We start from the raw sequence: 14,000 nt of genomic DNA on the forward strand, positions 1-14,000 counted from the left end.
ATACCCGCACAAGTGGTTCTTGAAACTGTAGGTCCAGTCCCGATTAACCTTACGTGCATAAAAATAGACTTAAAACATCAAATCTATCAGTACTTCCACTAGCCTCTACAATAACACTGCAATAGTTTTGTAATTGAAAGTTTGATATCCGTATAAATGGTTTTTGAAACTGTAGGTCCAGTCCCGATTAACCTTACGTGCATAAAATAAACTTAAAACATCAAATCTATCAGTACTTCCACTAGCCTCTGCAATAGTACTGTAATAGTTTTGTAATTGAAAGTTCGATATCCGTATAAGTAGTTCTTGAAACTGTAGGTCCAGTCCCGATTAGCCTTACGTGCATAAAATAGACTTAAAACATCAAATCTATCAGTACTTCCACTAGCCTCTGCAATAGTATTGCAATAGTTTTGCAATTAAAAGTTTGATATCCGTGCAAGTGGTTCTTAAAACTGTAGGCCCAGTCCCGATTAGCCTTACGTGCATAAAGTGGATTTAAAACATCAAATCAATCAGTACTTCTACTAGCCTCTGCAATAGCACAGCAATAGCATTGTAATCAAAAGTTCGATACCCGCACAAATAGTTCTTGAAACTGTAGGCCCAGTCCCGATTAGCCTTACTGTGCATAAAATAGACTTAAAAATAACAAATCCATTATAGCTAGTCAAGCGACTTGTGTGCGTATAACTTATGCTGATATGGTACTCACCTGACAGACCAAACTAATTCGGCTTCTATTACACTTGATATTTACACTTGGTATAGCGTACACTTTTATGCAACTACCCAGTAGCAATACTCGACTGCAACTGATGTGCGCGAGGTTTCTAATAGAAACTTATACCTGCCGACAGCTAAACTTTCAAGGTCGGTTCGAGCTATGCGTGAACGCCCTTTCCTAGAAAAAATATCGTTGACGCCCAGCTGTATTTTGCTGGAAACAAGTAGAACTTGTTTCGTGCAGAATTTATGACAGCTGTGTGAGTGATTGCTTCCTGTGGTCACCCAGTAGATTTGAATCTTGTGTGCCCTTTAGTGCAATCCAGGAAAAAAATATCGTTGAGTTCATCGCACAGCCTGGGTGCAACTGCAGGAAGCTGTCAATCACATAGCCGTCGCAAAAGCTGAGAATTTGCACAGTTTTCGGCAGTAACAAATAATCTTGATTTTTGTCGAGTAATGATACCATCAAGTTGATGGACAACTTCCTGCAGTCACACCCAGGTGATTGACAGCTTCCTGTTGTATGATTGATGGTTTCCTATAGTTACCCGCCCAAGTTTCCACACAACACAGTTGAGTTGACCACAGATTTTCAGATTATCCTCTCAGTCACCCCCAACAGTCGATGAAAATTGTAGATAGGCTGTGATTGATGGCTTCCCGCAGTCACCCACCCAAAGTTTTTACATGGTTGAGTTGACTACAGATTTTCAGCTTGCCCTTCAGTCACTTCAGTAGATGAAAATACAAAAATAAAAAAAAGAAGTACGTACGTGTGTGTGTGGCGCATCGTTGCCGCGAGAGAGGTTTGCAAAAATCACGATATACATTGGCGCTCGGGACTTGGAAATAATGCATATTCGCTCACCACTGTTGCCAGCTTAGTCTCTCTCTTTAGCTTACAGCAACATTGGCATCTCTATTTTTTAGTTATAGGTGGGTTGCCAACGCACTCTAGTTAATAATGCTACATATTATACACACACACGCACACACATACTGTGCTACCATCCATCCATCCCTCTCTCTTTTACGGCAGTATATATTTATTACCAGCTCTCTTGCCCAGTGTATGTTACACCAGTATATAAATTAGCTAAATTCTTACCAAATAAAAAAAAAGCTGTAGGTAAATATTAGCAACACTATCGGTTGTTTAACTTTTCCCTCTCTCTTCTCTCTTTTTTTTTGTAAAAAGCTATGGCAAACCAGTAGGTTGGCAAATTGCTTTATGCACTGTAAAACCTCAAGCAGTATTGCCAGCTCCTTGCTTGAGGTTAGGTTAGACCCAAAAACAAAAACCATAGTGACTTTTCAAGTAAAATGTTGGCAATACTCCAAGACAAGCCTCAAGCAGTATTGCCAGCTCCTTGTTTGAGGTTAGGTTAGACCCAAAAACAAACCTTGGTGATTTTTTTAAGTGAGGAGTTGGCCACACTGCGAGAAAAGCCTCAAGCAGTGTTGCCAGCTCCTTGCTTGAGGTTAGGTTAGACCCAAAAACAAACCTTGGTGATTTTTTCAAGTGAGGAGTTAGCAACACTGCGAGCGCCACCGAGCGCCATTTTCGGTTGCTGAACCGGGCCACCTGCACTACTATCCTGTGAGTGTACTTCACGACTTACGCTATTTCACGTCTTTCCAAACGCACCAAAGAAATGTTCATTTCGACTTTACGATGCTAGCAAGATTGGAACAAAAACGGAAGCAGAAACATACAATTTCTCGCTCTCTGATCCCGATAACAACAACGCCGTCGCCGTTAGTTCACATTTTTGCGCAAACAGCTACCCATAAACATATAAGCCAGCGAAAAATAGCACACAATAGCAATAACACCTGTAATATCGCCATTAACGATAGAGAAAGAGTCACCCTAATTCCTCTGGCAGTTATTGCCAGCCATAAAAGAGGGTCTAAAACAGCCGCGAGGTTTCAGGAAAAATAAAGCCGCGCGTCCGGAACACGCCGTTACATCAATTCCTCTTCCTTTCTCTTAATGTTCCATCCCGACTTTTTCCATCCTTGAAGCATCATGAGAACCATCAAGCGAAGCAGCCTGGAACGGAACTTCGTGGAACGGAACTGACAACCAGTGGAGACTGACAGATACCAGCAAATGTTTGTGCCGTTAAAAAAGTTTTTGTCTCCAAGAATTCTCCAGGTCAAATATCTCTCTCTCTCTCTCTCTCTCTCTCTCTCTCTCTCTCTCTCTCTCTCTCTCTCTCTCTCTCTCTCTCTCTCTCTCTCTCTCTCTGTATTGTTCGCGGAAGAATGTGGAAGAAAGGATGGATTAATCGCGCTGATAGGATGCAGTGAATCAACCCGTTGAAGTTAACTGGGTCGTATAACTCTTTAGTCGTTGCCAAAGTTTGTCGTTTACGTTTACTTGGTAAGGTGAGGCACTCTTCTCCAGGCTGGATAAAAACTCACTTTTTCTGCTTGAACGCACGAGGCTTGAAATTGTGCAACCTCTGTGTCACTTTCAAAACTATCATACTCAGTCCTGAATTCAGCCTCCGGAAGGGGTATAAAACTTCACGTTGGGATGTCATAGGCATCACATTATAATATGAGTACTAACCAAATAATACAAGTTTTTTTAGAATTGTCCATTTCCTCGGTATGGTTTTGAGTCTCCTTTTATGCACAGATAGGCTAATTGGGACTAGACCTGAATTTTAAAGTGGGACCCGAACCACTGTGTACCTCCACCGGGTATCGAACCAGGGACCTCTTGATAACAAGGATACGAAGTTATCCTCTGATATACAATTAGATTAAATTAAATATCGATAATACTGCACAAGCATATCCCATCATACCACAGCAAACTATTGACTGACTGACCGTTAAAAATATAAAATAGCTGAAAAAATTTGAAGCATGTTGACTTTCGGTTTCCTTCATTCAGTTTAACGTAGAACGTATTCTTTCTGACATTTCCGTTAAATTAAACACTGATTCCCTCCTCCTTTTAATCAAAGGTCAAAATAATGAACGATTTTAAAAATATCGTCCGTTTTGTAATATTCAATGAAATTCGATTGAGACTCAACAATGGTTACGTGTAGAGCGGTAGAGCTGGTGTAATGTAAGCTTCTTCATACGTTTATCAGGGTTTCTATTGTTGTAACGAACTTTACATTACACCAGCTCTACCGCTCTACACGTAACCATTGTTGAGTCTCAATCGAATTTCATTGAATATTACAAAATGGACGATATTTTTAAAATCGTTCATTATTTTGACCTTTGATTAAAAGGAGGACGGAATCAGTGTTTAATATAACGGAAATGTCAGAAATAATACGTTCTACGTTAAACTGAATGAAGGAAAGCGAAAGTCAACATGCTTGTAAAATTTCTTAACTCTTGTCAGAATGCTCTGATATGTCATTGAAATTTTCGGGGTTGGGGGGTAATTTCTGGAAGGAATCTCCCCCGGGCCATATCCTTAATTCATCACTGGTCATATTGGTAACCAATTAGTACTACTACAGTATGATCCAAAAACAAGGGCCCCATCTTTCGATAGGCTTCAATGTCTTCATTTTTTGTCGGAATTAAATGCAACTTCAGTTATAACTAGTTTATTGTGTTTATAACATTAAATTAAAACATGAAAGCATTTGGCCTTTTCTTCTTCATTCTACAGCATGTGTTCGAGATGACCTCCATTTAGCTCCGTGCATTTCTTGAGACGCAGCACAAAGTTGTCCAAGATATCCTTACAAACAGACCGAGGAATGGCTCTTATCTCCTTCCTGATGGTTTCCTTAAGTTCAGTGATGGTCCTGGGTCTCCCTGCGTACACTCGGTCCTTGAGATAGCCCCAAGGAAGAAATTTGGGGGAGGGTATTAGGTCTGGGCTATGAGGTTCCACTCAAAATCAGTCTTGAGACTGATCACACGACCTCCAAAGTTCTCTTTTAGCCAATCTCGGGACAGGTTTGAGGTGTGAGAGCTTGCTCCATCTTGCTGGAACCAGAACGTTCTCATAAGCGACGGATAGAGGGTCTGTATCTCACTCTTGAAAGTTTTGAGGACTTCAACATGCCCTTCTTTGCTGAACTGGCTCTCTCTGACGGGATTCCTAACTACTTCCAAGCCTGTACCAATAATGGGCATTATAGTCCTTGTATGTTTATGAAAAAGCCTTTCCCAGATATGTAAAGCAATGTTATTTATCGTCACTATTGTTACTGTGAGAAGTTTTTGGTGTGTTGAATGCATGCGGCAGGGCAACCCGATACAACTCTGCATAAAACATAGTCCATCTCCGTTAGTCGTGACCATAAACACAACTTTAGGATTAACGTTGTACGAAACTGAACAATGCCAACTTGTTTCTCTTGAAATTAGAGCTCATTTTCATGTGTCACATGCCAACCTTTCCATGTAAAGGAATTGATTGACTGATATGGTTTATTTTACTTCTCTTTTCTATCACTTTGAGCTAATCACGAATGTGAGGATGAGTGATAATATGATGTTGACGAAGGACACTCACAAGAAATTCCCATGCCAGCCCGGGATTAGAACTCGAGACCACTGGCATCGTAGCGCATTGTGCTAAGCACCTCGCCATGGAGGTCCGCCCTTGAGGATGAAGTAACATATATCCAGCACGGGGAGACTGCTAGCGTAACGTCTCGATACACCCGGATGTACTCATTCTCAAGTGGCTATGGAGTCGGCCTGTGTAAAGAAATAAAGTTGAATCCATGATGGCGGACTTCAAGATGGTCGATATTTTGATATACCCAAACTGGTTTCCCCCTTCCCTATATCATGTATCGGTATGTTTTGTTCGCGTTTCATCATCCGTATTTGTTTTAAATTTGTGTTTTCATACTTATGAACCACACTGTCTGTATATGTTTATGGCACAAATACTACTTTGTCCCTTATAAATTCCCTTCACATTTTTGGGAAATCGGCTACTAATAACGAAATAATTGGCGTTACAATACAGAAGAGACACCAAAACACAAAATTAACACTTTTCCACATGGACATCATCAATTTCAAAACAAGTGTCCCAACGTTTGTGGACATGTGAACCGTCATAATTGTCGAATATGGGGCAATGATACCATCGAATGGCAAAGAGACACTCCGAAAGTGAATGTCTGGCTCGGCATGACCAAACAAAAAGTATATTGGCCATTCATGTTTGTGGAACAAACAATCAATGGAGGCACTTACCTCGACATGTTGCAACTGTTCTTAGAGCCGCAGTTGTTGGATGATGGTATCCTTGGTACAGTGATCTTCCAACAAGACGGTGCACCGCCCCACTTCGCAACCACTGTTCGAGAGTACCTCAACACCAACTTTCCCAACAGGTGGATAGGAAGAGGATCTCTTCGTATGTGGGCATCCCGTTCACCTGTCCTTACCTTACTGGATTTCTTTGCTTGGGTTTTTAGCAAAGAGCAGGTCTGCAAAACTAAGGTTGCCAATCTCACAGTGCTGAAAGAACGCGTACGAAATGCGTGCGAGATGATCACTCCGGCTGTGTTGGAGAAGGTGTCTAATGCTACCTTGTCCCGTTGGGACACTTGTTTTGAAATTGATGGAGGTCATGTGGAAAAGTGTTAATTTTGTGTTTTGGTGTCTCATCTGTACTGTAGTACCATTTATTTTGTTATTATTCGCAGATTTCACAAAAATGTCATGGGACTTTATAAACACCCTGTATATACAGAAACCTAAAATCCTGATGACGTCATCCAGCTGCTGAACATCCAAACTCGCTCTTTCCCCTCCCGGTTCATTATCGGAGAAACCAAAGTTTCCAGCATCGAACCCAATCCGTTTACCTCTTAACCTGCGATCAGCGCCCTCTCTTGTTGATTTCTATTGTCGCAGACACAATCCTCCAAACCCCCCCCCCCCATCCTTGCCCTCCTCTGAAAAGAGCTTTGCAACTTGTGTGTTTCGAGTTCAACTCGGCGGAACAAACTTCCCCTCTCCCACCTCTATGGCTGCGAACAGTAAAACTGATTTGGAGAGTCTCCAGCCGGCCAAAGGGCTAGAGACACGTTTTATCCCTTGCAGGGCATTATCTGGGAAACTTCTAAGGGAAATCCGCTTCTCACCATTATCAGAACAAACTATCAAAATGGGTTTCTCCCTTATATGTTTTGTTTTGTTTCGGCTGAGACGGTAGTTTTTGGGTGGTAAACTCCGTTCTTCGATCTTTCTCCCAATTGAGTTTTTTTTTTCTCAAAGTCTCTACATCCTGCTTCAGTGTCCTAAATTCAGGTTCTCGGACTCTTTGTGTCGTTAAGACATCTTAAGACACGTACAGGGACTGCAGCTAAGAACAGGAGAGAACTGTCTGTAATATAGAGGAAAGTTTCTTGGCAGGTCTCCAATCTTACTGGATTAGGAATATGGGAATGCGTTAATGTGCAGTGCGACGTGAAAGTCAAGTGGGAGATGAGAACCGAAACGCACAGTATGCAGAGACAGGTAGCGAAAGGAAGATTGAAGTACAGAGCTGATAGATGAAACACTTGTGAAGGGAGAGAGATGGATGAAAAGCAGATATAAAAAGTGAGATGCAGTTACAAAGGCACAAGGGGAAAGGGTAAAAGGTATGGAATTGATCTAGAAACAGTGAAGGATAGATTGAGAGAGAAATAAGAATAGGAAAGGATGGAAACATTGAATGAAACGATGGAGCTAAAGATACACAGATTAGATAAAAGCCATTTCTTTGCAGATACATATTCACGAGTATTGCCTAGATAGAACAACGCACATACAAAGGATAAGAACAGAAGAGGGGGTAGAGAGAGAGAGACAAATAGAAATGCAGAGGAAGGAAGACAAATAATGCAAAAGTACAAATAAGTAGAGATATAGATTAAGAGAATGCAAAGTAAAATTAGAGCAGATATATTCAGACACACATAAGAGTGATAGAAGCAGAAACAGAATTAGACCGATGATGAACAAACCGATAGAACGAGATTGAGACTGACAAATAGAGAAGCAACGAGTGTTGTGTAGAGAGAAAACAGAGTCACAATGGTAAAAGACAGAAGAGTTCGATAGAATGACAAACGGAGATGTATGGAAAAAGAGAAAGATAGAAATCCAGGAAGGGAGAGAACAGGAGTGTGCAGAGAGAAACCATTGAAGAAAGAGATATAAACGAAAATACTCAGACAGAAACAGAGAGGTGCAGAAGAGAGAGAAGAACAAAGAGAGATGAAAACAGAGTTAACAAGAGAGACCGATGCATAGATATTACAAGAGATTCAGACAAAGAAACACACACAGGGAGAATCTCATAAAATTAGAGAGAGAGCGAGTGACGGACAAATAGAAAAAGAGATAAACAGACAGAGCCACAGACAAACTGAAACAGATAGAGGAGAGACTGACTGACGAGAGAAAGAGAGAGAGAGAGAGAACTTCCCAAAGATAAACCATTGAACGAGCAATGGTGAAACAAGTCAAACGACCTAATAATCCAAGTTTAACGCGTTCTCCGCAGAACTGATTAGAGCGAACGCTCAAAAAACGCCACTACACTTGACAACGAATGCGGTCGACATTGCAAAAGGCACCACTCGGCCTTCTAACTTCTTCATGAGCTGTAACCTGCATGTATCTGTCAAAGGGTTATTCTTATTCCACTGCATCTGCGTTTATGCATTTTGGTGGTCCATAATAGAACCATCCGTTACCGCTATCTGGGCTAACGAGCTGCAGTTTTACCACTCGCAAAATGATCGCAGGGGGAGAAACCCCCCTCCCCCCTTCCAACAGACCAGATCCAGCTTCATTACAAGCGATAGGAATGTGCTTTATCAGACATTTTCGGCGTTGTGACGGTAAAATATCCAACGCTGGGTAATTTCAGGTGCGGTATATCTGTGATGGGTTCATTAAAAGTTTGACTGCTCTACTGAAGTATTCTTATGTACGGAACTGCGTTTTGCCATTTCGATCCAATTCTGGTGTATATCTCCTCTAACTGCGAATAAAAAGGCTGAAAATATGATATATGTAAGCTCTTCCGTGGGATATAATGCGACATAATTATCCTCTTCCTAAGGCCAGAATTCGACATAGGAATGCTCTTCTTAAGGATATAATGCGACATAATTATCCTCTTCCTAAGGCCAGAATTCGACATAGGAATGCTCTTCTTAAGGATATAATGCGACATAATTATCCTCTTCCTAAGGCCAGAATTCGACATAGGAATGCTCTTCTTAAGGATAGAATTCGACATAGTAATAATGCTCTTCTTAAGGATAGAATTCGACATAGGAATGCTCTTCTTAAGGATAGAATTCGACATAGTAATGCTCTTCTTAAGGATAGAATTCGACATAGGAATGCTCTTCTTAAGGATAGAATTCGACATAGGAATGCTCTTCTTAAGGATAGAATTCGACATAGTAATGCTCTTCTTAAGGATAGAATACGGCATAGGAATGCTCTTCTTAAGGATAGAATACGACATAGGAAAGCTCTTCGTATGGATAGATTACGACATAGGAATGCTCTTTCTATGGCTAGATTGCCCTATGTTCTTTCTAGGGCTGGAATGTAAAATACGAACGCTCTTTTCAGTGCTAGAATAGGACATAGGATTGCTCTCGCTAGGCCTAGAGTGTTACATAGGAATTCTCTTCGTATGGCTAGAATGTGACATAGGAATGTTGTTCCCAGCCCTAGCTTACGACACAGGAACGCTTATTCTAGGACTAGAATAGGAAATAAGAATGGTCTTTTTAGGGGTAGAATACAACATAGGAATGGTCTTTCTAGGGCTAGAATACGACATGGAAATGGTCTTTCTAGGACTAGAATGAACATAGGAATTTTCATTCTAGTGCTATAATGCGGCATAGAAATTATCTTTCTAGGACTGGAATACGACATAGAAATGCTCTTTCTAGTGCTAAAATACGACATTGGAACGCTCTTCCTAGTGCTTGAATTCGACATAGGAATGCTCTTCATAGGTCTAGTGGCCGCGGTGGCTCAGTCGGTAACGCGTCTGACTACCATGCTCAAGGTCCCGGGTTCGATCCCCGGCCGGTTCAAATCCGGGAACTTTTCTAACGGTGGAAGCGGCACCGGCGCCCACCCAGCGTCGAATAACATGGGTACCTGGGGGAAACCCTGGGGGGTAAAGGCGGTCAGGGGCGTGATGCTGATCACATCACCCCCACTCACGACCGGATCAAGAAAGTGTGGGGCGTTACCCCCACACCCCCTATACGCCTTCATGGCGTGGTGCTATGCACAGGGGAACACTTTACTTTACTTTACTTTACTTCATAGGTCTATAACGCGACATATTAATGCTCTTCATAGGTGTATAATGCTACATAGGTATGACATTTCTAGGGCTAGAATACGACATAGGAATGCTCTTCCTAGGGATAGGAATGACAAGTGATAATATCAAACGTTATTGTATTGTACTTTGCACAGCAACAATACAGCCAACGGCAATGGTAATGTAATAGTAGGCAATTTGTCCATCACCATTTTCCTTCTCTTTTACTCTACATCTTGTGTTGTTTCAATGGGTGTACTTCTGTTGATGCGAAACAGATGTTGTCCTTTGCTTAGTGACGTATTTATTTCAATCCACGATCATAACATTGTGGGAAACGAACTGAATGAAAATGGTATGGGGCAGTTCACCGACTAGTGATTTTGCCATTGCATCGAGAAATTCTTGGATGAAAAGACCAGTTGTAATATGCAGAGGTAACAAGGGAATTAAGGTAGTAATATTTTCTCGCTACAGAATGGGTTGTGATAGGATTCAATAGCTCCAATAGATTGAGGGGGCGTACACGTGGGTGAGAAATAGGGCTGCTAGGTTAGAGGGTTCTGTAAATATCGATTCGAAGGAGGGGGGACGCATCTTTTGCTACTTGGATGAGAAGTTTGAACAATGTGGCTTTCTGCCAGAAGAAAGTTGGAAGTTGTAACTCCATTGGAGGGATGAGACAATTGCCTTTGAAGCAGCGACGTCATCTGATTTAAGACTGCCTGGAGGATTAATATAATCCTTTCCAGACTTCCCGTTGATAAATCATTTCACTGTTCGTTTAGGCAAAAGAATGACTGAAGTGTTCTTTCCGATATTGGGCCCAGATGGAGACGTAAAAATGTAGTACGTTGCAAGACATAGTGGAGCTAAAATGATGATGGTACTTATAGGTATTACATTGGCATTTCCAGTATTATACAGATAAATTAATATGTTCTGAGATGTGAACGTAGCAAGGGAAGGTTGTGGATCATCCAAAGAAAGCTGCAGGATGGTTGTAACGAGCCTGTGTGATCGCCACATTTAGCGACCCTGCGTGGTCGCCATATTATTTTAAATATTTATTAACAACGTTTTGTTAAAGAAAACATGCAAAATGTCCTGCGAGGCATACACATTTAGTTTATATTTTATCTAATCTTATGCACATTTCTGTAATTGTTGTTAGCACACAATAGTTGTTAAGATTGTATTACCATGAGCTTTTAGTAACTTTTTATGTTAGTGATTTTTACAATGTAAAATGTGAAAATTTCATAGCGCATGAGTTGCATCTCGTGAAGTGAAGGGAGTTTGCAACGCTGCAGCCGGCTTAGTTCCGATCTTTTCCACCCGCCTCAGTGCTGCCACCAAACAGTATATAAACGATGCAGCGAGGCCCGGAGCTCAGTCGACTGCCAGATGCCGGCTGCGAAAGACCTGGTTCCCATATCTAGTCTGGAAGTTTCCCCTACCGGGATCCAATAGCTAAGCAACAAGTAGGAAGGAGGAGAATAAGAAAAGCAGATTACCTACCTACATGGTCTGCCCCATAAGAGCTTGGTTTGCTACCCTTAGGTCGTGGCGGCCCAAGTCTAAGTCTCCTGGGTGCTACCAGACCTTCCCTTTGTACCTTGCCGTCTCTTGCTACTGACTGGACATACCAAGGGACCGAACCGTTCGCTTGCAGTAGCTGGATTGACTTTGCGGCGTCCTTTCATACCAACACCTTTGTGAAACCGCGGGCTCCTTGGCTCGTCCCTCGCAATTAATTGGACGCTTTCGCATGTTGTCCCCAGATGGAGTGGCACGTGACGACTACCAAGGTTCCTATTGGTTACCTGCACTAGTTGGTTCCCCCTAAATTAGATAAGGTTACTAACACTGCCCAGGCACCTCACTGAGAGGAAATAAGAGCGTATGTGCTAAACTGGTTATTTACATGCGTGTATAAATGTAAATAAACTTTTACTAGTTGACCTTTCCATACTAAACCCCGCAAGCCCTGAGATACTTTGAGTCCATGTCTTCGGCTGGCTACAAGCTAGCATATATGGGTACACTTTTGCACCGCTTCATGGTCTAGTGTGCAGCGCTCCGGCACGAACGTTGCATGGTAGACTCTGACCTGAGACATGATGAAATAATGGAAACTAAAATTGAAGGATGAATGGAAGGAAAAACTGCATTGGCTGGTCCAGGATGTGGCACCTAGCCGAACCCCAAGTGAAGGTTTCAACACCAGATCTTCACTCATCCTAGAATGGGAACGACAAACCTTCCCCAAGAGGATTTAATTCAGGGTTCTCTGTCTTACAAAGCCTCGGGAGAGAGTGACTCATCAGAGTAGGCATATGAAAAAAATTGTCCAAGATGTGGATTGCAAAAGCTACGAGGAATGAAGGTAATGGTGGAAAACAGGAAGAAATGGAGAAAAGCAACAAGGTAAGAAGAACATAATAACAACCAATTCCACAGCCTGCCTTCTGTGAATACGAAGGCATAGGGGGGAAAAGGAACAAGGAAGAAACAAGAGAAGGGTAATACTTGAGCATTTAATAATAAGTGATCAGAGCAAGAACAAAGATGAGGCTGCGCATGTGTGAAGCCTCAATAGTGTCTACGGAGTTTTTGCTGCATTTTTCTGAGTTTGTCCCTTTTCTGGCTCTTTAGGCTGATAGCAGCGACGAGTGACGATGAGATGAAACTAAGGCTGAGCCAGCGATACCCTCACCGATACCCACCGATACCGATACCTGAAAATTGTAACAATTAAAATTTATTCGAAATATTGATTAATATTATTGGATGAGTATTCTGCTCCAACAATACTTACTTACTTCTTCTTTCCCTTGGTGCTGTTAGGCGTCGGAGTGCTTCAGCCATCTGCTAAAACTCTTCCTATCTTGTGCTATTCTCTTAACTTCCATTAGTGTATTCCCTCTTTTAGTAACCATCTCTGACAGGTATTGCTCCCATTCTATCCGAGGTCTTCCTCTTCCTCTCCTTCCTTCTGGTCTCGCCTCCATTACTTGTTTCGGTTTTCTTTCTTCTCCCATTCTCATGACATGACCATACCAGCCCAGATTTCTTCTCTCTATTATCTCTTCAATTGATTCTACTTGTACCTGTTCCCTGATTTTAGTGTTCCTGATTCTATCTCGTCTGGTTTTTCCTATGATTCTTCATCTTTGTTGCTGTTAATCTTCTTGTATACTTGTTTTGGAGCGTTAAGCTTTCTTTCTATGTCATAGAATTATGGTTTTATAAAGCCTTATTTTAGTATTTTGTTGTACCTATTTCTTTCCTACTATTGATTTACTTATTTGGTAATATATATATATTTTTTTTTAACCCTGCTTGCCTGTTATTATTGTTTCCAAATATTCATATCTATTCACTTGTTCTAGCTGTTCTCCTTACCATTTTTATTTCCAATCTCTCTTCATTTCCATGCTCCAATAATATGCATCACTTTACCAAGAGTTTTTATTTTAAATATTCAAGAGGTTCAATATTAAGTTACGTGTTATATTGTAACAAAATTTAGTATTTTCACACAAAACTGGTGCAAAATAAAAATAATCTTCTAATTTTGCATAAGTTTTAGGATAACTAGACTTCACAAAAGAGTCCCGATGAATTTTTTGGGGAGCCTGTGAAGGATCAAAATGCCGGATGTATGGGTCGGTATCGGTACGTAAATTCCGAGACCTCAGCATCGGCTCAGCCCTAGATGAAACTGAAGGAACACGCCGAGACTCGAACTCGTAATCTTTGGTGGTGAGATCGTGAGACAACTCTCAACACACTGAGCCACCGGGGTTCATTCTTTTTCTAGCTACGGAAATAAATTCCTGATTTCTTGTGGAGTAACGAGATATTCAGTACTTCCTCACTACAACCAGTGATGTGCAGTATAGTATAATTTTACGTCTGCATGCGTTGTCTACACGTAATCTACGCGTAG

General features: G+C 41.4%; 1 protein-coding gene across 3 annotated transcripts in view; it reads left to right on the forward strand.

Moving 5' to 3' along the window:
• Positions 1-14,000, forward strand: part of cpx (synaptic transmission protein complexin) — a 1,041,575-nt gene that overhangs the window by 793,217 nt on the left and 234,358 nt on the right. The window lies entirely within an intron of this gene.

Source organism: Lepisma saccharinum, chromosome 8 (genome assembly GCF_977018435.1).
Source record: "Lepisma saccharinum chromosome 8, izLepSacc3.1, whole genome shotgun sequence".
Lineage (NCBI taxonomy): Eukaryota > Metazoa > Arthropoda > Insecta > Zygentoma > Lepismatidae > Lepisma > Lepisma saccharinum.